The 27,720-nt window shown below is 40.2% G+C and overlaps 1 long non-coding RNA gene across 1 annotated transcript; it reads left to right on the top strand.

The window, feature by feature from the left end:
• The first annotated feature begins 8,076 nt into the window (after positions 1-8,076).
• LOC111520867 lies at positions 8,077-25,743 on the top strand. The gene is made up of 2 exons (XR_002724785.1): positions 8,077-8,350; positions 25,028-25,743. It is a non-coding gene; the product is annotated as an uncharacterized LOC111520867 (long non-coding RNA).
• Positions 25,744-27,720: the final 1,977 nt, after the last annotated feature.

Genomic DNA, 27,720 nt, shown 5'->3' with positions numbered 1-27,720 from the left:
AGCTACTCAGGAGGCTGAGGCAGGAGAATCACTTGAACCTGGGAGGGGGAGGTTGCAATGAGCCGAGATTGTGCCACTAAACTCCATCCTGGATGACAGAGTGAGACTCTGTCTCAAAAAAAAAAAAAAGTGAACCAGATAGGTAAAACTTCAGCATAGCAGTTACTTGAGGGAAGAAAGGAATGGTGCACTAGGGGAAGGTGCAAAGTAGGCCTCAATTCAATTTCTATGTTTAATTTATCTTGTTTTAAATAATAATACAAATATGAGAAAAGTTAACATTTGTTTTTACAGGGTCTACGTGGATTTATTACCTTATTTTCTGAAAGTTTCTGTATTAAAATAAAAAAACTTTCATCCTAAGAAAAATTTACATTCTTGCTGGAAAAGAGCAGGAATCACCATATAAAACATAATCTCACTGAAATTTTAGCTAAAATTTAGCATTAAATCTGAAGCAGATTTAACTACAAGCTCAATTTATCCATAAAATAACTTAGTAAACCATCCATAGAATGTCTATCTTTGAGTCTTGGAAACTCAATGTATCCTCCAAAATAAGCTAGTTGTAAAATATATTCCTTAGTAATTTGATTATGGTGAATTTCTTTATTCAGCTTTACATTAGCTGCAAACCACAGGGTACCAGTCTCTACAGCCTCTCACAGCATTATCCAGGGCAACAGGAAGAACAGTTGCCTGGGGATTGCTCTGGGCCATGTGCTTCTGGCCATAATTCCTTCTTGTGGGTCACTGTTATCATCTGGACTGTGCACTCCCAAATATGATTCCCCCAACCATCATTCTTCTTCTCCCCTTCTTCATTTCCAACAGCATAGGATTTCACTCTGAGGGTAAACAATCATGCATGCTATCAAATTAGGCTACGTAAATCCGGCAGTGAGTGTTCTTTGTTACATTATTTGGTATCAAGGTTTTGGGTCATACCTAAAAGTGTTCCAGCTTGAAAATTAATTTAATCTCTTGTTTGTTTGCTTTTGTTTGGAATCATTTCACTCTCTAGATAATAATGTAGCTGAGGAATGCTAAAGCCAGCATTATTTGAAGTGCTACTCATTGTTTACAATTATATTTCATAAGTGTGGAAGTTATTCTGTGTATACATTTAAATATAATCCTTTTCAGTTATATAACAATCAGTAACCATTTTTTTGTGTGCATGTATTCATACACATTTTTTTATATTTGCCTTGTTTCAAAATTGATAAAAGGGCTAGAAATATACATAAAATATAGCACCAGAAAAATTCAGTCTGAAGGCAGTGAAGAAATGGCAACAGAGAATTTAAGCCAAGAGTGAGTTAAGTATATAAAATACATCCTGTTAAATCTTATACACAGACCGGAAGGAGACCACATATAAGGCTTTAAGCTTTCTCACAGCCAAGGGAAATACTGTCAGTTCCACAATTAGGTTTCCAGAAGGCAAAAACAAATGGGGATAATAAACAAGGGAAACACAACTATACCAGGTGCTAAAACCAAAGAAAAATATTTTCCAGATATTGTCAGAGAGAGTAAATATAGCAACAAGTTTCATGGCTCCTATAAATCCTTTAATGTAGGCCCAAAGTATTATACCACAGGGGATTCTTTAAGGAAATCTGAGGGGAAGAAGGAGCCATGGCATGGGGTCAGGGGCTGGAGAGGGTGGGGAGGGGGTGGTTTAGGCCCTATCTAGGGGCTAAAATGTCACAACAGTTGGCCGTGACATGAGGCTCATTACCAGGGTGACCATGTAATTTATTGTCTAACCCAGGACTTTTTGAGAATGCAAGAGGGTACTATTAACAATCAGGCCCCCATAATAGGTCGAAGCCATGACTGTCCTGGGCAAGCTAAATCTAAGTCATTGCTCATCACCTGCTGACATCCTGCCCCAGTGCATTCTGCCACTCTAGACACAGTGAGCCAACCTCATCCTGTCAAACGTGGAGTGAGTCTAACCAGCTTAATTTGCAGAAGCCCCTGGGGGATTCTGGTCCAGGTCACCAGTACAGTGTGGGCTGGCCTGTGAGTCAAACAGGGAAGGGAACCAAGAAAGACTGGAGTAGACAAATGGGAACAGTCGCCTGAGAATTCATCAAGAAGAGCTTTGGGGATATGTCAGGAGAATGGGTGGGAGGGGACATAAAGAAGATTCTAAGTAATTGCATGGGTCCCATGAAGCGGAAAGAAACAATTTCCTTTCCCCTGGCACTCTCTGAAGGGCCCAGTGAGAGGTCTGGTGGAAGAAAACTTCCTGAAGTTGGGATATTATCATAATGACTGAAACACTTAGGCTGTGGTTCTCAAACATGTGATATGAATTACCTGGAGAGCTTGTGGAAAACTAGTTTCTAGCACCCCAGCCCCACAGATAATGATTCTGTTAGTCTGAGATGAAACTCAGAAATCTATTTTAACAAGCAAGATTAGCCAGGCATGGTGGCACACACCTGTAGTCCCAGCTACTCAAGAGGCTAAGGTGGGAGGATCGCTTGAGTCCAGGAGATCAAGGTGTGATCGCACTACACCACTGCACTCCTACCTAGGCAACAGAGTGAGACCTTGTCTCCAAAAAAAAAAAAAAAAAAAGAAAAAGAAAGAAGAAGAAGAAGAAGAAGAAAACTTTCTATGACCCTGCTGGGAAAGAAACTGAATCAATTTGGAAATCAGTATATTTAGTCACATAAGGACAGGTAAGGAGGAGAGTCAAGAAGTAGCACATTCCAATGATCAGTTGTACCAAATGAGAATCTCTTTCTCCCTGGACAAGGCCCAAGACTGCCTCCCTAAGCCAGGTGAAAGGATGGTGGAGAATAAAGCCCCCAACCTCCCATTCGTTCCTGGTTGCATTTTATTTTCCCCAGTGAAACAAACATAAGGCCAAACTTCTTGCCTTTGATATCTTGAAGCAGAATTAATGGTACCCTGTCCTGTGTTTATATCATATGTACTTTATTGGCTCTTATGTTAGAGTGATTATATATATTTGGACACAGAGTCTTGCTCTGTCATCCAGGCTGGATTGCAGTGGTGTGATCTTGGCTCACTGCAACCTAAACCTCCCAGGCTCAAGTGATCCTTTCACCTTAGCCTCCTGAGTAGCTGGGACTACAAGCATGTGCTGCCATGCTTGGGCACATGACAAAACTCCTAGAGATGGCTTTTGTCACATTGCCTAGGCTCAAATGATCTGCCTGCCTCAGCCTCCCAAAGTGCTGGGATTACAGGCGTGTGCCACCACACTGTCCTAGAGTGATTTTCTCCATGTCAGTTTCCCTGGCAAGGTTACAAGCTGCTCAAGGGAAGGGACAATACTTTACCATATTGGTGTCTCACAGCACATAGGGAAGGCATGTCATGTGCATAGCTAAGCTTCTTTGCCTGCTTCCTTCTTCTCTCACTAGGTGTCAGGCATTAAGCTCTCTGCCTTTAAAGTTTAGTGGGAAAGGCCTACAAATAATGACAGTGAAGTGCTTTATACAGAAAAATTATAGAGGTAAGCGTGATTGCTGTGGAGCTAGGGAACGTGAGCTTGATTTAGCCTGTCAGGACCAGTGAGAGTTGATAGAAATAAGCCAGGCAGGGGAGAGGGGAGGGGGCATTTTAGGCATAGCAGCATCTGCAAAGCTAGGTAGTACCTACAAAGAGAAAGAAAGTTAGCAGGGTGTGTGAGAGAGAGAAGAGAAGGAAGAGAGGAAAGGATGGGGGGATTTGTGGTCGTGCTAGTAGCTTACTGTGGCTAAAGAAATGTTCACTTGGACTGTGACACCAGCGAAGGGGCCAGAGGTAGGGTTAAGAGAAGAGCATGAGCTCTGGAACCAGCCTGCCGGATGGTTCAAATCCCAGCTCTGCCACTTGGCTACGTAACTTTCAGCAAATTACTTAAACTCTTGTGCCTCAGATCCTAATATGGGAGCTTTAGGGACTCTTTATGATAAACTAAGTGGCTTAATACTTATAAAGCAATCAAAATAGTGGCTGTCATACAGTATATGTACTCAATAAAGAGTATATATAGTATATGTACTCAATAAATATATGCACTCTTTTAAAAAAGAGTATATATAGTATGTACTCACTAAAGAGTAGTTCTTGGCTGGGCACGTGGCCCATGCCTGCAATCCCAGCACTCTGGAAAGCTGAGGTGGGCAGATCACTTAAGCCCAGGAGTTCAAAACCCACCTGAGCAACATGGCAAAACCTCATCTCTACAAAAAATACAAAAATTAGCCAGGCATGGTAGCACATGCCTGAAGTCCCAGCTACTCGGGAGGCAGAAGTGGGAAGATTGCTTGAGCCCAGGAGGTGGAGGTTGCAATGAGCCAAGATTGAGCACTGGGTGACAGAGTAAGACTCTGTCTCAAAAAAAAAAAAAAAAAAAAAAAATGTAGTTCTCTTTCTCTTTACTTGCCACTTTTATTCCATTCCATACAAGTTTGACTGATTATACCTCTAAAACCAAAACTAAAACCATCCACTTCTGTCTCCACAGTCTCCACCTTGGTTCAAAGAACTATGGCATCTTTATTAGATTCCTGGAATAGCCTCTTAACTGGTCTCCCTACTTCCACTCTTGCTCTGCCTTAATCTGATTCACAGAACAGCCTGAGTGATCTTTTTCAAAGACAGATCAGATGTTACGCTGCTTAAACATCTATTGTCTCATCACACTTCATACCAATCATTTAGAATTCTCCTTACCATACCTAAAAAGGTATTAAACAATCTGGCTGCCTCCTACTTTTCTGACTACCCACCTGCCCCCCGCCCATGTCGTACTCCCCTCCCTTTTACTATGTTCAGCCTCTAGCTGCCTTGGATTTGACAAGTGTTTCTGGCTAAGACCTTTGCATCTGCTGTTCCTCTGTCTTCCCCACCTCCTAACTAGTTTGCCTTCTTCTCGTCTTATAGAATCCAGCTCAAATGTCAGAAGAATTGATGTTAGTTTGAGAGACCAAACTAAGTTACAGCCTCTCTGGTTTCTGTTACTCTGGTAGGTGTATTTCTTTTTCATTATTTTTCCTTCTTTAATCCTCATCCCCCAATGTGAGCACCATGCAAACAGATATGTAGGCTTTTTCATTGCTATAGTCTCAGTGCCTATAACGGCAAACACCACATCCCCAACATAGTAAGCATTCAAATGTTTATCGAATTGATGTTAAATGAATTAGAAAAGAGGAGGGAAATAAAAGAGAATATAGCCAAAAAATAAGGCACCTGGGGCCAATTAGGCTTTTGCAGTATTCCAGTGAGAAATAATGAGGCCCCAGCAGTGGTTTCCAACCTTGGTTATGCATTGGAATTACCTGGGAAGAGGTTATTTATTTATTTATTATTTTTGTTGTTGTTGTTTTGTTTTGTTTAAGATGGAGTCTCGCTCTATTGCCCAGGCTGGAATGCAGTAGCACAATCTCGGCTTGCTACAATCTCTGCCTCCCAGGTTCAAGCGACTCATGCCTCAGCCTCCCAAGGAGCTGGGATTACATGAGTGTGCCACCATGACCCGCCAATTTTTACATTTTTTTGTAGAGATGAGGTTTCATCATGTTGTCGAGGCTGGTATCAAACTCCTGGCCTTAAGTGATCCATTCACCTAAGCCTCCCAAAGTGCTGGGATTACAGGCATGAGCCACTGTGCCTGGTTTCTTTCTCTCCCTCCCTCCTTCCCTTCTTTCATTCTTTCTTGAGACAGGGTCTCACTCTGTCGCCCAGGCTGGAGGGCAGTGGTGTGACCAGGGCTCACTGCTGCCTTGACTTCCTAATGCTATGGAGATGATCCTCCTGCCTCAGCCCCCTGGAGTAGCTGGGACTACAGACGTGGGTCACCATGCCAGGCTAATTTTTGTATTTTCACCATCTTGCTCAGGCTGGTCTTGAACTCCTGGACTCAAGTGATCCAACCACTTCTGCTTCTCAAAGTGCTAGGACTACAGGTGTGAGCCACTGTGCCCAGCACACTTGGGGAGTTTTAAAAACTACTAATGCCTGAGCACCACTCTCAGTGATTCTGATTTAATTGGTGGGTGCAACGTGGACATAAGAATATGCAGCCAAAGTTGAAAACACTGCTCTAAAAGCAGAGGGAGATATAGAAGAGAGAGCACAGGGATATTTCTGGGGTATAATAAACAGGACTTGGTGGTTAGTTATTAATTGGAAGCAACAAAAAGAATGGGGCCTGTGAAGAATCCTAGGTTTCTGGCTTGTGTCTGGGTGAATGAAAGAAGCACGCTTTGAGGAAAGGACAAACTACATCTTGGACGGCCTGAGTCTAAGGTGCCTCTAGGAATTCAAGTTGGGGATGTTCAATAAGTGTTTTTTAATAGATTTATTTGGCCTAGTGAAGAATAGAAAGTCCTTCTAATTTTTAGGAAGACAAGAAAGCCAGAAGCAGCATCTGTACTGAAATGTTGTTTAACATGTTGATATATTTTCCCCTCCCTCCCTCTCTCTCTCTCTCTCTCTCTCTTTCTTTCTTTCTTTCGACAGAGACTCGCTCTCGGACCCAGGCTGGAGTGCAGTGGCACAATCTTGGCTCACTGCAAGCTGCGCCGCCCGTGTTCACGCCATTTTCCTCCCTAGTAGCTGGGACTACAGGCGCCTGCTACCAAGCCCAGATAATATTTTTGCATTTTTAGTAGAGACGGGGTTTCACCGTATTAGCCAGGATGGTCTCTATCTCCTGACCTCGTGATCCGCCCGCCTTGGCCTCTCAAAGTGCTGGGATTACAGGCGTGAGCCACCGCGCCTGGCCAACATATTGACGTTTTTTCAAGAAGGATATTATGTATGGGTACTTAACTTACTATTCTTGTGCTATCTGTAGGCTTGAAGTATCCCATGTGTAAAGTCGCTGGCAGCCTTCAACTAGCATTTAAAGGTATAACAGCTTTAAAACTTTCCATAAATGAAAATAAACATACCCATAATTAATTCCTTTAGGATTCGAGGTCAAAGACACTTAAACCTAAACTGCCTAGCTTGTTCAATTTTCTAATTGGTAAACATTTACTGGGTTACCAAAGATACCAAGTACATTCGGAAAGACCATGGCTCCTTGGTTTGTTCCTAATTTAAATTACACAGACACACTAAACAAGGACTGAGAGAGTGATATATTTAGTTAAGTAACAGATGGCAAATGGACATTCTGTCCAGCCTCTGTAACATTCGTTTCTCAGTATTCCACGGAAGAGTGATCTAAATCTTGAAGAGAAATAAACCAGGAGGAAATGCACCAGGCCCAGACTGAATTTGTTTATTCAATTAAGAATACCAAGACTAGTGTAGATTGAAACATTCAAAGGGGATATAACCGGCTGAAAAGATATGAGACGAAGGAACAAATAAAGCTGGATTAATTAGGAATGTATTAGAGATGAACTAGGAATTCTGATTACGTGACTGCAAAATAGCAAAAAAAAGAAATAAAAGAGATGAGTGGAAGATACTCTCCAAACCCTCACGAAGGCTTGCTATTGTGGCTAAGTACTGCTCCTAACAGCCTCTGCAGACAGGTCCACTAAGACTAAGAGGGCGGCCGCAGACTCACGGGGTGCTGCCGCCCTCTGGGAAAGGACATTTCCTCGCCGAGAGCTGCAACATTCCGGCACTTCTCTCCCTGGGCCGGCCGATCTAGCAGGTGAACCCTGAGAACACAAAGGAATGAATATTGCCCATCAAACTGCCAAGAGCCAGGGTCGCCAAGTCTGGCAACTCCCTTCAACCGGGTGCAGCTCCAGTCACCCCGACCTGTCCTTGCAGGAGACGCTCTCGGGGCCACGGAGAACCGGGCAGGGAGACACCGGTACCAACGCCCGGCGCGCTCGAGGCGAAGTCGCCTCCGCCACTGACAGGCCTTGACAGGCGTGGGGGCCGCAGTCGGTGCCACCCGGGTGCAACGGCGCGCCTTCTGCGCGGGCGCGGAACGAACGTGCGCAAGAGAACTACCGCGTCCAGACCCGCCTGCGGCGGGCGCGGTGGGCGTGACGCCATGACGCACAGCACGCGGGCGGCGCGCCGGGGGCGGGGCGGGGCGGGGCGGGGCTGCCGCGGGCGGGAGGAAGAAGTGGGAGGAGGAGGCAGGGAAAGCGGGGGCTGCGGGAGGTAGTTGCGGCGCAGGTTCCCGGGAGCAGCCGTCGAGCCGCAACTGCGGAGGAGGAGTTCGGGAAAGCGGCAGTCGGGACCCCTCCCCTCAGTCGTCTCCGCCCCGGTTGAGAGGCGCCTCGGCGCATCGGAGGGACCCTCCCCCGCGCTTCCTCAGGCTGCTGTCGCCGCTGCTGGGAGATGGGCCTACTCGCCCGCCGCTCTGCGCTGCACCCTCTCTGAGGAGTTAAAGGTACGGGCGGGCACCCGGAGGAGCTTGCGCCCCGGAGCGGGAGAGCAGGGGCGGCTCTCGCTTAAGACCCAGGGAGCTCTGGCCGGGCCGCAGCCCTCGCGCCCCTCCCCGGGACAGAAATGGATTCGGAAGTCCCGTGGGAAAAGCGCCCCCCTCCAGTGTCCAGCGTGGGTCCGGGGCTGTGGCCGGCTTAGGGGGTCAGGCCTCGGGCAGCTCCGGGTCCCCTACCCGGCCCAGGCGCGGGCGCCTCCTGGGCCGCGGGGGCCGAGGCGGAGCGTGGGATCCGCCCCAAGCCCTGTCCTCCTGGCCCGAGTGCCTGTGCGGCCGGCGGCCGGCCCGGCGATATTGTGACGGGCCGAGGCGGCGCTCCGCTCGAGCTGTCTGCTACCCCTGAAGCAGGGGAGACCCAAGGGCGACTGCCGCGGGGAGGCGGCGGAGGCGGAACGCATTCCTGACGGGTGAAATCGGCTCTAACGGGACCGATTTCCGGGCCTCGCTGCAAATTCGGAGTCGGGACGTCGCCCCGCAAGCTGTGCTGCCAGGGGCCCTAGGGAGGGGAGCTGTGTCCCGGGGAAGGTTCGTCCGGGACTGCTATCACCTCCTTCAAAACCAAAAATTACACAACACACCAAAACGGTGTAGCCTTGGGGTGAAGTATATGTTAACGGGGGTCTTCCGGGATTGTCTCCTCATGCTAAGCCTTTAGGGTGTTCCCAGCCCTCGCCCAGCAAGTAATGCTACTACTTTGAATTTTCAGTTTTTCCTATCTGAGTTCCACTCTGCAGTTGCTCTTTTTTCCCTATTTCCATTAATGGGAAGAAGAAAAAGAAGTTTAGGGTTCATTAACCCCGCGACAAGGGCAGTAAATAAAAAGAGGGAAGAGAGTGGTTAAGGCTATATATGGGAGAGAGAAAGGTTTAATTTTTTCCCATTGGCCCTTGGAGAGATAAATACACGAACGATGCTTTACTCTGCTTAATGTTTACTGTCCACAGTGTTGCAGAATGTTCTGTTGGGGTGACGTTAGAAAAGACAGCGTTTAAGTGCCGCTGCAATTTTCAAACCTAGGTGTTGGCTGGAAATGCTAATTTTAAGTGTTAGTAAACAGTGGAGGCTTAAAGCAGTCCTTTCCTTTGATCGGTTGCCTTAAATTATGATCTTTACATTCCACTTTTTTTTTTTTTTAAGAACATGGCTATCTTTTTATTGTTTTTCATATCTTTTCTTATTTTAACATAGATTCATTGACACTTTTGGTTGGTTGAAGTCTGACGGTTTACCTAAGTTTTATTTTCAGTTTTGCCATTACCCGTCTTCATACACATTTTACCACTTCTGTTTATAATGCAAGCCATTACCGTATTTACCTGTTTATGCTTATTTAACACTGACTGAACTATCTGAATTGAGTTAAAATGTAAATACTTCTCTATTTAGAAAATGGCGATGATCGTATTTTCAAATGTTCTTTCCTTGCTACAGTTCCATGGTAAAGATTTAGAATTAAGCCTTGGGACTTAATAAACCAAATTGTGCTAAAAAACACTTTTAAAATTTGTTAGTTTAATGCCCTGGTTAATGTTCTCTTTTTTAAAATTACTGTATGGAATTTAACTGAAGTTTAAATTTTACGTGTCCATGGAAAAATATTTTAATGTCATCGCAAGGTGTCTTTTTGAGGAAAAAATTACAGTTGGCAACTAACGTTAGTGTACTTTTTTCACTATCTCAGCTTCCAGGAGATTCCAGTAAGATTAATGTTTAAAACTGCAACATTATTTTAGGAGTTGAAGCACAACTCAATTCTTAGTATCCAAATAGTGGCCACTGGAAATTTTGTTTTCTCATTTAAGAGATCCCTCAGTTGATCAGTAGACTTAACGTAAAAAACTGTCCATACTGTCAACCAGTGTTGGGATTTTTTTAAAAAATTGGTGATTTGAGTTTTTGATGTATTTTGCTTGACTAAAACTATTATTTTCTACTTAATATATGAGAGGCGCTAAGATTCGTATTTTTAAAGATACTTCATTCAAGAACATGGATGAATAAATAAAATATTTAACATCTTGGTGGAAAGTAAATGCACTTCCCAAATTGGAATGTAAGTGAAGTCGTAAAGCGGTATGTTTGCAGTTGAGGATGTAAGACACTTGGATCACTTCTATTTTAATGGGGTTGGATTGAAGGATACTATTTGTTATGGGGTTGTTTAGTATTAAATATGGGTAATTAAAAGCAAACTTTTTGTTTTAACTATTTGAAATAATCACTTGTATATTATGCAAGGTTCTGACACCCCCTGCCCCCCACGGTTTTTTTGTTGTTGTTGTTCCTGTTGCAGCAGTTTATATCTTGAACACTTATTTAGATTTATATAGAAGTTTTTTGGTTTCAAATTATTTCTCCTCCTTCTCCAACACACATAGTTTGTTGTTGTTGTCGTTTTTAATCTACAGGGCACAGATGGTTGAGATACATAGTTTTCTGGAATTTCCAAGTAGGGAAAAGAAGGCAAAATATTTGTGATAACATGTAAAAGTTCCTAGTCAAGTGCTAGGCACAGAGTAAGCTGGAGATAAATTTTGTTATATTAATATTTACATCTGAATTGCTCACTTATATCATCTGTACTCAGGTTATATAGGAAATCTTAGGGAATTGTTATTCGTTTCTCTAATGTCATTAACAAGTGAAAACTGACCGTCAAATGCAGGCTGGTTTTGTACTGAACTAATAAGCTCATGCTCTTTTAACATTCTTCGCCAAGATAAAAATTAGGCCACCTTGGGCAAAAGCCCAAAGTAAAGTTGAATTTCTAAATTTATATTTGATTGCATATTGCATTGTATTTGGCAAACTAGCATATCATAGCAAAATGGTAGTTTAATTTACATTGTCTGAAAGGACCTATGATTGTATATGGAGTAGTACTTCAGCTTAAAAGCTATTAATCAAAATGTTCATCTTACTATTTTCAGAGAATAGCTAAATTTTTCTTCCGAAATTTTTTTCTCCAACTAGGAGTAATTATGAATTTTCTAAGTCATGCCAGTTCTTTGTTAGCAGACAGAAGATGCCTAACGTTGAAACAATTCATTTACTTAACCATACCTGCACATCTTAAGACTAAGGGATAATATTTCCTTGCTAAACATACCTGTATTTCAGATGGTGGTAGGCTTCAACCAAATAGGTTGAAATCACTTTGGGTTGAAATCACTTTGGGTGTTTAAAACTTGTGTATTTCATTTGTTTCTCAAAAGCTATCATATGTCAGTGGTACTTTATGTATCAAAGTGGAAAAAAGTAACACTTTTTGATAAAGTAGGTTTTGTTTGTGTTGCTCTCTTTATCATTGTCATTAACACCTGAAGAATTGTTTTTATTGGTAATATTTTTTTGAAAGTTATGCCATTAGCCTTAAAACCATTATATAGTCTTATCCTATTGATGTTATCTAGTATTTTATTTTATAAATCATTTACTAAAAAATTAGTGTTAATTTCTTTTAGAAGTCCTATTTGAGAAGGTGTTGTTACATGAAACTCTCAATATGACAGAAGTGATCCGTTGTTTTAAGTCTCAAATAAGTTTGTGCAGTGAATTCTGAAGCAAAATCCTGCTCAGAAATCACGTTAGCTTGTTTATGCCCAAAAGAAACTTCGAAACTGAGTCTTTGGTCCAAAAAACTGGAGTTGGCCCCATAAAATTATGTATACTTAGCATTTTTAACTTCTGTCCTGTTGGGGAGACCCCTGAGGGTAAAAATAGTCCTTATGATTTGAATAGCAGGCAGATTGCCAGTTGAAGAGACTCTGGTAGAAGTGAGCCATAAGGAGGGAGCCAGAGTTGTTAAAGGGAAGGAGCAAGAAACCAGAAGAAGCTTTTGGGAATGTGATGATATTAGGCTTCCAGATAAATATTATATAGCATATTAATATAAATATTATATCAGAAAAATAAGCTCATTAGCATGAATCTATTGACTTATATTTTGTGATTTCTAAGTCAAGTATGGCATTTGCCCCTGAAAATGGTAAGATATCCTAAATTAAGTTATTCTAATGCATAATCACAAATGGGACTATGTGAAATGTGCAGAAGTATAGGAGATAATGCAAGCTCTGTGATGACAGGGACCATTTTCTTTGTTCACTCTTCAAATCTCAGCACTTAGCATAAGCCTGACAGTAAAAGAGGTAGCGTAAGTATTTGCTAATAGAATTAAAGTATCTACAATCTAAGGTATTTATTTTATAACTATCTCTTCAGCAGTGTTGTCCAATAGAAATACAATGTGAGTCACAAATATAATTTAAAATTTTCTAGTGCCACATTAAAGAAGTAAAAGGAAACAGGCAAAATTAGTTTTCATAATGCATTTAAGCCAATAGATCCAAAAGATTATCATGAGTGACTTTACATACTTTTATTTGTATTGGACAGCGTAGCTCTAGGGGCATTTTGTATGACATGTTTCTTTCTGCAGAACTTCTTTGTCTTTTTGTAGTCTTTTTCTAACTGATGTGTCTTTTGAGGCCAAATACAGAGTTGCATACACCTTCAAATTGGAGTTACTGAGTTGGATTGAAAGTCAGGCTACCTGTCTTCTCTCAGTTTTACATCTCCCCCAAAAATGACTTTGTGCGTTACTGTCTTTCCCCATATATAATCCTGTAATCCCAGCAGTTTGGGAAGCTGAGGCAGGCAGATCATCTGAGGGCAGGCAAGACTAGCCTGACCAATGTGGTGAAACTCTGCCTCTACTAAAAAATACAAAAATTAGCCGGGCTTGGTGGCAGGCACCTGTCATCCCAGCTACTAGGGAGGCTGAGGCAGGAGAATCACTTGAACTTGGGAGGCAGAAGTTGCAGTGAGCTGAGATTGTGCCACTGTACTCCAGCCTGGGTGACAGAGCGAGACACCATCTCTAAAATAAGATAAAATAAGGAAGGATGTTCATCATCTATTTCATTGGATTGTATAAGTTAATTATGCCTTTGAAACACTCTGGGCTACTCAGACAATACTGTTATAAAAGAGATCCTCTGATTATTAGTAACTAATCAGAGCAAGGCTCAGTGTGAAACACAGGATAGAAGTTCCCATGAGACTAGTGCATGTAGAATGTACTGTTACCTCCCACACTGGAATCAGTAACAACAAATCAATACAAGATGCTCTTAAATAGAATCAGGAGAGACGACTAGGTTGGTTTGAGCACCAGATTTTAAATCTCTCATCTATTTAATATTGCCTGAACAAATCTGTTTTTCAGTTTTTGTATGGAATAAATGGGACTTTTTATATAGGCATCCTTAAATCAGAATCATGAAATAAGGTCCTTTGGAAAGTGGGGATGGGAACTGGTAAGTAGTGTGAGTAGGTAAGTGGGGAAAATAAAATAACCATTTAGAAAAGCCTATTATCTCAGGGTATATGATGTATATAGCACAATGACTGTAATTCTTTTATCCAAACCAAGGGTGGCAGTGGTTACCTGGTAAGCAGTTGAGACTTCTGGTTGTATATATAACCATATCAAATAGATTTCTCCTTATAGCCATACCCTTTAATATAAAACCAACTTTTGCCAGGCATGGTGACTCATGCTTGTAATCCCAGCACTTTGGGAGGCCAAGGTGGGTGGATCACCTGAGGTTAGGAGCTGGAGACCAGCCTGGCCAACATGGTGAAACTCTGTCTCTACTAAAACAAAAAAAAATTTACCTGGGTGTGGTGGTGGGCACCTGCAATTCCAGCTACTTGGGAGGCTGAGGCAGGAGAATCGCTTGAACCTGAGAGGTGGAGGTTATAGTGAGCCAAGATCGCGACATTGGACTCCAGGCAGGTTGATGAGCAAAACTCTGTCTTAAAAATAAATAAGTAAATAAAAACTTTTCTTTTGGAGACAGAGTTTCGCTCTGTCACCCAGGCTGGAGTGCAGTGACACAATCTTGGCTTACTGCACCCTCCGCCTCCCAGGTTGAAGCGATTCGCATTCCTCAGCCTGCCAGTAGCTGGGATGACAGGCACCTGCCACCACACCCAGCTAATCGTTTTGTATTTTTTTTTTTTTACAAGAGACAAGGTTTGCCATGTTGGCAAGGCTGATTTCGAACTCCTAGACTCAAGTGATCTGCCCATGTCAGCCTTCCAAAGTGCTGGGATTACAGGAATGAGCCGCTGCACCTGGCCCATTGTTTAAATTATGCACATAAGTTATTATCCTTTAGATTTTTGCATAAATACAGCATACCTTAGTGATGTCCTTAGCAAAAATTTCCAGAACCATATTGTAGTGCGTTGCATGGTAGCCCCCCAAAAGATATGTTCACATCCTAATCCCCAGAATCTACAAATGTTATTTGGAAGAAGGGGTTTTGCAGATGTAATTAAGAATCTTGAGATAAGATCATCCTGGATTATCCAGGTAGCCTCAAAATCAAGTGACAAGTGTCTTTGTAAGGGAAAAGTAGACAAATTGCAGAGAAGACACACAGAAAAGGAGGAAGCAATGTGCTCATGGAGGCAGAGATTGGAGTGATGTAACTGCAAACCAAGGAATGCTTATAGTCACCAGAAACTGGAAGAGTCAGAGAACATATTCTCCCCTCGAGCCCCAGTAGGAGCACGGCACTGCTGGGTTTTGGACTTCTGGCCTCCAGAACTGTAAGAGGAATGTCCATTGTCTTAAGCCAACCAGTTTGTGGTAGTTTGTTACAGCAGCCACAGGAAACTAATATACAGTCAAAGTCTTCAGTAAACCAAAAATCTCTAATTATTGTTGTTTTATATCATGTGCTGTGATGGTCAGAGACTAGACTTTCGTTAGAATTCTAATTCTGAGAAATATCAGAGGAAGTGTTTTAATACCCTCCAGTCTCAGCAGGAATCGATTATATCTTGTAAGATGCATTTTGTTATTTTTGCTTGTATCATTTCTTTCTTCTCTCTCCTAACTTGCTCCTTCTTTGCTCTTTGAATGCTTTTTAAGATGTAGTTGATGTGGAGGAGGGGAAATGAGTAAAACACTAGTAGGATAGACCAACAGGTTTTGTCTTCTTTAAGGTGTAATTCCTCCATGATCCCCCTTCCACCTTTTCTGTCTCCTTTACTGGATTTGCCTCTTCTCCCCTACATCTTAATGTTAAAATGCGACAGGCCTCATTCCCTACTCTTTAGTATTTACTTTTTGGTGATTTCGTCTGTGTTTGTGATTTTACATACCATCCAAATAACAGCAACTCCAAAATTTACAGCTCTAGGCTTTACTATTTTCCTAAACTCTAGGCTTATCAAACGGGTGTTTGGATATACATCTCTGCCTAGGTATAAGAGATATCTCAAATATAAATGTCTAAAAATGAACTTCTGGTCTTGACTCCCTCTTGAAACTTGTGTTTCATAGCCTTCCCCATTTCAGTTGATAGCAGTTTCAGCCTTCTGGTTAATCAGGCCAAATCCTCTTGTAATCCATCAAGAAGTCCTTACAGTTCTACCTTCAAAACATGTATCAAAACATGTCCTCAACACCTTCACTGATGTGCTGTCGTCATCTTTCTCATAGATTACTTCCATAGTCTTTAAACTGTTCTCCATGCTCCATCCTTGATACCTCTATCTGTTCACAATACCAGAATGATCCTTTTAAACTCTTAGATTGTAAACTATCTCTGTCACTTTAGAAACCCCTTAAGTTTCCCTGTCTCACTTAAAATAAAAGCCAAAGTCCTTACAGTGGCCTTAACCCCACACAACCTGGCATTCTCATGCATCTCAGATAGTCTTTGCCTTGCTCATTTATTTTCAGTGATATTAGGGCCTCCTGGCTGTTCCTTGAGCATACCAGACCCATTCCTCCCTTAGGGCCTTTGCAGTGGCTGTTCTGTGCCTTGGATGCTCTTTCCCCAGATTTCCACATAGCTAACACCTCCTTTACCTCCTTTAGGTCTGTGCTAAATGCCACCCTTTCAATGAGACTCCGATCATCCTGTTTAAAATAGTAATCAACACCACACCGACACTGATCACCTTTCCTCTGCCAAACTTTTCCCCCACCTTTTAGTAGAGAAGAATATTAAAATATTTAGACGATATTTAGAAATTTGTAAACTTGTATATAAGAGCATGGAGTAACTTTTAGTAATGCTTATTTATAGTTACTGACCTAGAATGATTGTGGAGATAAGATAGGAGTTGGGCCTTGAAAGAGGAGTAGGACTAGCACAGAAGATGGAAAATAATACTCTAGGCAGAGACAAAGGCTTAGGAAAATTCATAGAGGTGAAACTATGTATGTTTTGTTAAGATATTTAACAAATAGGTCAGTTGGCTAAAGTGTGGGGTTTTTATGTAGAACAGTGAGAAACTGAGGTTGGACTGTGGAGGGCTTTTAATGCCACAGGAAGCTTGAAATTTATTCTTCATCTCGGGGAAACCAGTGGAAATTTGTAAGCAGACTTTAACAAAGAGGGTGATGTGGTAATTTGAATACCAGGTGATTAATGAAGGCCTAGTCTAGGCAGTAAGATAGTAGGAACACTGAGCCTTTAGCTCTGCCACTTTAGCTGGCAGATGGGTAAGTCACATCTCTAGACCAGAGCTGTGTGGTAGAACAGAGCTGTGTGGTGAAGGAAATGTTCTAGACCTGTTCAGTCCAGTATGGTAGCCAATAGCCTATGGTTGTAGAGCATTTGAAATGTGACTAGCACAACTGAGGAACTAAAATTTAATTTTAATTTAAATAGCCTCGTGTGACTAGTGGTGGTACATCAAACCTAGTAGCTCTAAACTTCAGTTTTCTCACTTACAAAATAGGTTAGATTAGAATGCTAGTGTCACTAGAAAGATAGGTTTCACAGACACATAAAATTGGTGCAGCCTCTTGAGAAGAGCAAGTAAGTATATGAGCACATGGACTTTTACATGGCTAGTTTTTTCGCGTGTGTGAAATAGGTCCAGAATTTGTAGCCTTTTCACTCTTTGTATCTTCTTGACTTACTTAAAGACCCACTCTGTCTTTTGATGGCTACTTTTTCAAATTAGTCTTTGGATTACTGTCTCCCAGGAGTTGACTAGTTAAATATCTGATACATCTAATTTAATAGTCTGTTTTAGAATTGTAGTTAAACTAATTATGTTGCTTTTGTATTTTATTTTTTAATTCTTTTCTATTTCATTTTTTTCAGAGACAGGGTCTCACTGTGTCACCCAGGGTGGAATGCCGTGGTGTGATCATAGCTCACTGCAGCCTGGAATTCCTGGGCTCAAGCAACCGTGCCACCTCAACCTCCCAAGTAGCTGGGACTACAGGTGTGCACCGCCACACCCAGCTAATTTGTGTAGTTTTTGTAGAAAGGGGTTTCACCATGATGCCCAGGCTGCTCTTGAACTCCTAAGCTCAAGTAATCTGCCTGCCTTGTCCTCCCAAAGGGCTGGGATTACAAGCATGAGCCACCATGCCCAACTGATTTTGTTGCTTTTGAATTCTCAATAAGAAAGCCATAACAGAGATAAACCTTTATAATTGTTTACCTGCTGTGTAATTATTACCTAGATTTTTCTGTCTTTAGAAAATACTCCCTTTTCTTTCCTTATACAGTTAATAATATTTCCTTTGTACATGAGTTTTTAATCTCATTTTGAGGAGACTTGTGTAAAGAGAAGCTAATTTGAATACTATATACCCAAAGGGAAACAGACACATTTTGCTTATTGTGCCTCTTGGTTCCCAAGAGATAGTATTCCATCTGAGAATTACTTTTAGTTTGAAGAAAATAGATCTCTCCCAAACACCTTACAGATTACACTCTATCTCTTTTGTACATATATCATACAATTACATGCACACACAGTGATTTAGCTAACCAGAGGTCTTCCCTCCCCCTTACTCATGGTGTCCTTTAGGAGAAAGAGACAAATGAGCTTCCAGAATTGGAGAGATGGGATGCTACTGTTAATCAATATTTTGTGTGGAGTTGAGGGATATCCAGAGAAAGTGGTTAGGATAAGATTAGTCCAAACACTTAATACTTTTTTTTTTCTTTTTGAGACAGTTTTGCTCTTGTCACCCAGGCTGGAGTGCAATGGCACAGTCTTGGCTTACTTCACCTCCGCCTCCCGGGTTCAAGCAATTCTTCTGCCTCAGCCTCGCAAGTAGCTGGGATTACAGGCATGTACCACCACACCCAGCTAATTTTGTATTTCTAATAGAGACAGTGTTTCACCATGTTGGCCAGGCTGGTGTTGAACTACTTACCTCAGGTGATCTACCCACCTTGGTCTCCCAAACTGCTGGGATTCCAGGCGTGAGCCAGCCACTGCACCTGGTCCAAACACTTAATACTTCTAATTGTCCGAATAGTAGAATCAGATTAATCATGAGACTTGGTAAAATTCACTTTCACATTGAATTTACTAAGAAGAGTGTACTAATACTTGGGAGAATTTGGAGACATTTTGTAAAAAACAGAAACAACAATTATTTGTTTATCCTAGACGATTGTAATCATCTACTTAACCTAGAGTATTCTGTGTATTAAAACTGCCTATATATTTGTATATTATTATCATAGTCTTTTGAAACTGAGGGACCCTAGACATTATCTGGTCTTAATCACCTTAGTTTTTGAATATGGAAGTTAAAATTCAAAAACATAGACAAACTTGGTTAAGATCTAATACTAGGTCAGTGTTTCCCTTCTGTTGAGAACCAAGAGACACAGTAAGCAAAATGTGTCTGTTTTCCTTTGGATATGCAGCATTCAAATTAGTCTCTCTTCAGCAATGTCTGTTTTAACCTGACAGCTAGGCATCTTTTTAAAACCTATTTAAAAACTTGCATGTCTCTGGACACTTGATCATACCTGGCATTTTGCACTCTGCTTTTCCTGTGGTTTCCCTAATGCTGTATTGTTTGCTCTTCTTGTCAAAGAGGGCCTGGAATAAGCTAACCAAAATGTTTTACCAGGGAAATTGAATGAGTAATGCTTTATTCCTTTCTGCAGCAGCTTACTTTCTGTAATGACTTGAGTAATGAATATTACTTGTAATGAGTATTATTAAAACCACAAAGCACCATTTTGTTCTTCTCCCAATCAGATATAGGCTTAAACAGGTAAATGTGGCAGGTGCGTGATTATGAAGCTGTTTAAAAAATACCTCTTTTGGGAGGCTTTGTGGCTTATGGGAATAGCTTATTCTGAACTTTGAGTTTCTGTTTCTGAGAGATTATAGAAACTATCTTAAGGCTAGAACCCAAGAGAGTATATCTGGGTCTTGATAAGTGTTTACTTTCTAAATAACTTGTTGGAAACTGATACTTGCCTACACTGATTATAAGTTGTATTACCCCCATCTCCTCATTTATAAGTAGTTGAATTATAAATATTTATTCCATTTTTAATATTAGACCACTTGAGGTAAGTTTGTACTAGCTGTACATTTATATTTACCTTTGAGAAATTCGTGTACTTTAATAATGTATTCCAAACTTCCAAGTGGCTATTCTGATTACATTAGGGAAGCCATTTCAGAGGCAAGCATTTGGTTTTATTTGTAACCTAATGTGTGATAAGTTTTTTTTTTTACCCAATACATGGTAAATTTAGATATATTTGTGCTATCTTCTCAGATGAGTATACTTACAGATAATATTTAAGTGATTTATATGTACCATACCCTTTACTGAATTCTTGATGTGTTATTTTATTTAATCTTTATGGACTATAGGTACTGTAATTCCCATTTTACAATTGAAGAAACTGAGTCTTAGTAATCTAACTCAATGTCACATAGTTAATATAAGTTTCAGAGGCTGAACTTGAACTCAGGATATACTGACTCCAAAGTGCATGCTTTACTCACTCAATAAAATGTACTCTATCACTACCCCACATTTGTATAGCATTTAAAAAAACTTTCCCCCCAAGCTAATCTGAATTTTGTTACCTCATTATATTTTCCAACTTTAAGGTGGGTAAGATAGGTGATTTTGTCTGTAACAGAAAACCCAAAATCTCATGGTGGAACACAATAACAATTTATTTCTCACACAAAAAACCATGTGGAGTGCTCAGGTATCCAGATTCTTTCCATCTTGTGACTTCTCTGTCCTCTAAGTTCTGCTTATAGTCACCCACTAGAATTAACTCCATTCAGCCAGCCATTGTGTGAAGAGAAAGAGAGCTTGAAGGTTGTTTTCAGGGATGATTTAGAGGTCGGTCCTTGAAAGGGCATACATTATTATACTCAGATTGCATTGGCCAGGACTAATAACATGGCCACACCTAGCCATAAGTGGAATGGGAAAATGTAGCTCTGCTTTGTGCTCAGGAGGAAAATGAAGCAGATAAGCATATAACAGCATCTCTTCACAATAGTATTTTCCCCATTTTACAGATGATAGAGGGCCTTTCTGAACAAAAGGCATAAAACCACTTGGTAGGGATCATAGAACCTAGGTTTCCTTAGATCTGTATATTATGTGCTCACGCTTCTAAGGACACATTGAAATAATTGAAAGATATTTAGATTGTATGTCTAGTACCATTGCTTTCTTTCGCATTGGGCATTAAATGTCTTAACCTCTTCGTGCCTGTTATTAATACATTTTAAATAGATTATTAATTGACTTACCTCATAAGGAATAATCAGCTTGAAAATTTTTTTGGTGGTAATTGCCATTTTAAGTAAAGATGACACAATAGCATTATAATATCTTTATGGACATATTTATGGTCACCTGTCCTTTGAATATACAATATTGATTAACCTTTATATGATTTTTGTTTTCAATACATGTGATGGGTTACTCTAGGCCATCTATCCACATAATGTTTGTTCTTGTGTGATGAATCGGAGACTTTGTTTAGGGACCTTCCCAAAAACTTAACTCTTGTGGAAAGAGTTGCAACTTCAACTGGAATGCTTCTAATTGAATATAAGTATTTTCTAACTGAGCTTATAATTGGTACAGCTGTGAATGTTGTACTAGTAATATAAATTAGCAAGAATAGGAAGGATTTACAGAAACTGTTAACTTTTACTGGCAAGTTAAATCTGACATCTTAGTGTTAACAGTTAACCTTTCATTGTACTTTAGATTCCTTGGAGAATGTGTTGAAAGCTGTGGATGTATCCTGTGACTAGAATATACATATATTCACAGTTTAACATACACTTTGAGATTTCATGGATTTCTCTGAAGCCAGTCCATGCATTAACTGTTATTTTTAAGCATTTTAATTTTTTTCTAAAAATGTATTGTGCTTGTTATATTTTTAGTTTAATAGGCTGTAGAAAGAGATGTTTAATAAATACTATTACCTGGGCAGTAAGAATAATGCCCAGAGGCTGGGTGCAGTGGCTTACGCCTGTAATTCCAGCACTTAGGGAGGCTGAGGTGGGAAAATCACTTAAGGCCAGGAGTTGGAGAACAGCCTGGCCAACATGGTGAAACCCCGTCTCTACTAAAAATACAAGAATTAGCCAGGCATGGTGGCACGTGCCTGTAGTCCCAGCTACTAGGGAGACTAAGGCACGAGAATCGCTTGAAATCGGGAGGGGGAGGTTGCAGTGAGCTGAGATCGCACCACTGCACTCTAGCCCGGGTGACAGAGTGAGACTTTGTCTCAAAAAAGAAAAGAAAAAAAAAAAAGAATAATGCCCAGAGAATGCATTGCTGCTTGGTATCTGAATTTGGTAGTTAGATTGGGGAATCAATTTATTAGAGGAAAATAATGACATTTCTAAATTTGAGGTTCTTAAGCAAGACTCATAAGTAAGCATAGATGATGAATGACATAACTTAAAAATAACATTTAAATGAGATATTTGAGTAATAGCAAACTTTATTATAATGAACTTCAGTGATTTATCTCTGTTAAGAGAAAGCGATATATGAGAATCTAGTTTAATGTCTCACACTTCTCTTAATGATATGATTCAGATTTATAAAAACTCTCTTGCCGGGCGCGGTGGCTCAAGCCTGTAATCCCAGCCCTTTGGGAGGCCGAGACGGGCGGATCACGAGGTCAGGAGATCGAGACCATCCTGACTATCACGGTGAAACCCCATCTCTACTAAAAATACAAAAACTAGCCGGGCGAGGTGGCGGGCGCCTGTAGTCCCAGCTACTCGGGAGGCTGAGGCAGGAGAATGGCGTAAACCCAGGAGGCGGAGCTTGCAGTGAGCTGAGATCCGGCCACTGCACTCCAGTCCGGGTGACAGAGCGAGACTCCGCCTCAAAAAAAAAAAACTCTCCTTACTTTGGGCCAAAATTGCTTGGGTAGAAATACATCATTTCTAGTAGATCACTTAAAGTTGTGGTCTGATCAAAGGATGGCTTATGATAATTATCTATTTTTTGGTGGTCAGCTACTACGTTAAATTGTACATAGCTGTATTTAAATTTGAATACAGCTATTTAAATTTGAGGTGGTGTTTGCAACACTACATATAGTAAATGCTACACAAAGACAGATACTTCTTTTGTTCATTGCCTTAGGAACCTTATGTAGCACCAGAGGCTGAGCAGATCCGAAATAGTGAGTCTAGGGTTGAGGATTTCCCCACCTTTTATCTGCTAATACTGGTTCCTAAAGTTATGCCCAGTGAGCAAAATGAATATTCTCTATACTAGATCATTTGGTTAGATAAATAGTGATTTCTTTTGTGCAACTTAAATTGTCTACCAGAATGTTCGGGTATTAGAAAACCATTGTAACTATGAAAAATAGAGTGCTGTCAAAAGTATCTAAACTCTATTAGGAAGAACGCTTTAAAGTAGATTTTAATAAATACTGGTTTCAATTATGGGACTACCCTATGTGCCCAAATAAAAATCAATTTTTTTTCTTTAAAATTATGCTTAGAAAAGAAGGAGTTACTTCATTAAAATTTAGATCCTTGCAAAGTTATGCATGTTACTCTTTGGAGAAGATATCATCTGAAGTATCTGTTCAATGCTTAAATGTACTAGAATGAAAGTTCCACAGAACAGGGACCTTGTCTATTTTGTTCACTATCCAGCACTTACAAGAGTATCTGGCACATGATAGGCACTGAATATATTTGTTGAAAGAATAAATGAATTAATATTTACGCAGGTTACTTGGAGCAAATAAGGCAAAAAGTTTAACAGATTTAGTCATTCGTAGAAGACCTTACAGTTCCAGGTATTGGATAATGCAAGAAAATCTTTTAAAGGATCATTTTAAAAAAGCAGTCAGGTAAGCAGTTATATTGTGGAGATCATGGATGCATAAGTAGGCTAAAATTCCCTGTGACAGCATCCTGTACAGATTCAAGAATACTGTATCTCAAAGCCTAGATGAAGATATCCTTTGGAAAACTGCCAGATGTTTTCCTTAAAAAATTGTACATCTTTCCCCCTAAAGAATAGTCTATGTAGTGTAGGGCAGCCGAAAGTTAAGCAGAAAGTCGGAGTCTTACTGGCTTGAAGTATCAGGGAAAGGAGTTAAGTGGCCAAAAATAGGATAAATCCCAGAAAGGAGGGAGTTATGGTAAGTAGCCCAAAAATCTGTGGGTAAACTCCCTTCAGATGCCTAGATGTCCCCTAGAACTGTGCTTGGGAGATTCCAAGGAGTTCAGTGGAAAAGAACAGCTGGCAGGCAGAAAAAACTAAGTAGAGATTTTAGCTGATGGCTTTTGCAGGGGTGACGGAATTTGTTTGATTCCCACCGAGATAGAAGGGATTGGTAAACATGAGTGCTTTCCACAGATCTACTCTAAAAGAGCATAAAACCAAGCTTTCAGAAGTTCATGTTGACTAGCCAGTGACTTAACTGCCCAGTATAATAAAAGTCCTCACACTTCAGGAGAAGATAAGAGACTACAGAGCCTCTATAACATATCGACAATATTCAGTTTATAATAAGCAATTACTAGACATGTAAATAAGGAGGAAAATATGGTTCATTCCATGTCAAGACTCCCTCAAAAATAGGTAGCAGACCCTACAATTAGCAGTCAGACTATAGCAACTGCAATATTTTAAGGACTTAAAGGGGGAAATATCATAGTGACTGGGTAATCTCATTAGAGAAATGGAAACTATAAAAAAAGAACAATGAGATACTATAGAACCCGAAAGTACAGTATCTAAAATGAAAATTTCACTGGATGGATTTAACAGCAGATTGGAGACGACAGAAGAAAAAGTTGATGAAGTTGAAGATAAATCAATGAAAATTTGCCAGTCTACCAAACGAAGAAAAAAAGATTACAAAAAAGAATAGTGCCTCACTTGCTCCAGGGACAGAAATCAAACTAACATACAAATAATTAGAATTCCAGGAGTGGGGGGCGGGGGGAAGAAAGAGAGAGAGAGAGAGAGAGATTGATTCAACAAGTTCAGTTGAACCCCAAGCACGATAGATATAAGGAAAACCACATCTAGGCACATCTTTATCAAACTGCTGAACATCTAAGAAAACAATGTTGAATGCAAGCAAAGGAAAAAAAGGCACATTCTATACAGGGGAATTAAAATATCAGGAAAGATGACTTGTCAGAAACAATGGAGGCCAGAAGACAATGTAATAACCTATTTAAAGTCCTGAAAGGATAAAGATATCAACCTGGAGTTCTGTATTCAGCAAAAATATCCATAAAAAGTGAAGGTGAAATAACTTTTTTTTTTTTTTCCAGATGAAAGTTGAAGGAATTCATTGCTAGGAGACCTGCATAACAAAAAATGCTAATGGAAGTTCTTGAGGCTGAAGATACATGACACCAGGTGAAAAGTGGATCCACAAGAACAGGGCTCCCCAACCCTTGGGCCACGGTGTGTGGCCTGTTAGGAACTGGGCCACGCAGCAGGAGGCAAGCAGCCATGAGCATTATTGTCTGAGCTCTGCTTCCTGTCAGATCAGTGGCAGCATTCATTTCTCATAGGAGTATTGTGAACTGCACTCGAGGGATCTAGGTCACACACTCCTTATGAAAATATAATGCCTGATGAAACCATCCCCGCTCCCACTCCCCACCTCCATCTGTGGAAAAATTGTCTTCTGTGAAATTGGTCCTGGTGCCAAAAAGTCTGGGCACCGTTGCACAAGGAAGAATGAAAAATACCAGAAAGTAAATATGTAACAATTAGGTTTCATCCTCCAAAAGAAGACTTTGTAAGCCTATAGAGCAATGGAAAAATTTATAAAAGACCATGTTAGATGTTACTAAATTAAAAACTTAGATAACTGTACTTCAAAACATCACAAAATTGAAGGACAACTGTTTAGAGAAAGTAAATATTGTTTAAAATCAAAGAGGAGCATTAATATTCCAGTGTAAAAATGGGCATAAAATGTTAACAAATAAAACATAGAAGTAGGGAAGAGGACAGTGCATGTGAACAAATGTTTAAATTGTTTGGCAATCAAAGAAATGGAAATTATGTATTTTTTGCTACTCAAAAAAAAAAAAACTCTTATAAAGGATGCTGGTGAGAATTCAGGGAAATAACCTTTCTGGCGAGTTGCAGTACAAATTGGAACAAAACATTTTGGTATTCCATTTCAAGGGATTATTTTAGAAGTCCATACCACCTAGATAGTAGATTCTTACACCAGGAAGTGACTTGTTGAATCAGTGTGTTGGCCGGGCGCGGTGGCTCACATCTATGATTCCAGCACTTTGGGAGGCTGAGCTGGACAGATTACTTGAGGACAGGAGTTAGAGACCAGCCTGGCCAGTATGGCAAAACTGCATTGTTACTTAAAAAATACAAAAATTAGCCGGGGATGGTGGCGCATGCCTGTAGTCCCAGCTACTCTCGAGGCTGAGGCACAAAAATCACTTGAACCTGGTAGGTGAAGGTTGTAGTGATCTCGTGCCCCTACACTCCAGCCTGGGCAGCAGAGTGAGACCCTGTCTCAAAAATAAAAAATAAGAAATTAGAAAATTAAATCAGTGTGTATGTAGGAGATGGGGCATGGAGGAAAGATCATTATTCAGTAACTAGTGTTGAGGTAACTGGCTTGCCATTTAGAAAACAAATTTTGATCTCGACTTATTCATAAACTATCAAACTACCAATAGAAAACATGTGAAGGAATTTTAAAAATACAATCTTAGAGTGGGCAAGGCTTTTCTAAGGCTGATGTAGAAGTCAAAAGTCATAAAGATATGTGAATCTGAGCACATTAAAAACTTTTGAAATATCTGCATTGGAAAACTGCCATATAGTCAAATACAATTTGTACATACACACACACACACACACCCACATGATAGCAAGGCTCTTTATTAAATAGAACTATGTCTTACACATCAGTAAGGAAAAGTGCTGCAGCAGGATATGAACATGTGCTTAGTTCACAGAAAGTGAAATGTAAATGGGTTGTAGTGAGAAAATACTAAAAATATATTTCCCATCAAAGCAAATGTTCCTCGTGGATTTCCAATCTCACATACAAATACATAGCCATTAAATTTAAATTTGTTTTCTTTATTCTTTATCTTCTTTCGTCTTCTCAGCATAAGCATATGCTGAAGTTTAATAGCCTGTTATTATTTTGTAATACAGAACGCAGCATTTAAAATAGTCTTTTTTATTTGTCGTCTTTATTGACACTTTCACTTGAGTGTAGAATAGCTTCAAGCTTCTGTAGTCACCAAGTTAGTGATCAGTAGAAACTCTGCTGGGAATTCTGTGTACCTATTCCGTCTTCACTTAAAAAAAAAAAAAAAAAAAAAAGAGTCCTCGGTTCTCTTCAACACTGCTAGTAAATATTGTCACATGCTGCTTTTATTGCATGCTTATTTTAGAAGTACCATACATCTGGATGTCAGACATCTAAAAAACAAATTAAAATTAGAAGACATAGGTACACTGCTCTTAGATTTAATATTTTGACCATCAGCACAAAATTACTGGATTTTCTCCATATTTTAAGCTGTTTGAGAAGTGACAGAAGAAACATAATTTTAGCTGAATAACAGAAGCAAAAACTGTTGATTTTCCTCTTGGAAAGTAAGTGTTTTCTATGTATGCAAACTTTTTGCCCTACCTTCATTTCCAGAATACCTGTCTAATGATGTGTAAATCATTTAGGCACATAGGTGGCTGTTCGATCCTGCTGAAGTGTTTGTGGTTAGAAGATGTTTATTGGTGGGATATTGTAAATGTATAATTCTTGAAGTTGTAGTGTCAGGATACTTAACATGTTTTACGAATCCTGAAGCACTTCTGAAGGTAAAAGGTTCTTGTCTTTCCACAGTTAAAAAACTGGATGTAGTAAGGCTGTATGGCTTAAGGATCACAAAGTAATAGCAACTGAAAAGCATCATTCATTCATTTCGTATTAAGCACTTGCTGTAAGGTACACATTTTGTAAAGCACT

This window comes from Piliocolobus tephrosceles, chromosome 7, assembly GCF_002776525.5.
Source record: "Piliocolobus tephrosceles isolate RC106 chromosome 7, ASM277652v3, whole genome shotgun sequence".
Taxonomy (NCBI): domain Eukaryota; kingdom Metazoa; phylum Chordata; class Mammalia; order Primates; family Cercopithecidae; genus Piliocolobus; species Piliocolobus tephrosceles.
The sequence above is the reverse complement of the archived record's forward strand: the minus strand, read 5'-3'. Positions and strand labels throughout refer to the sequence as shown.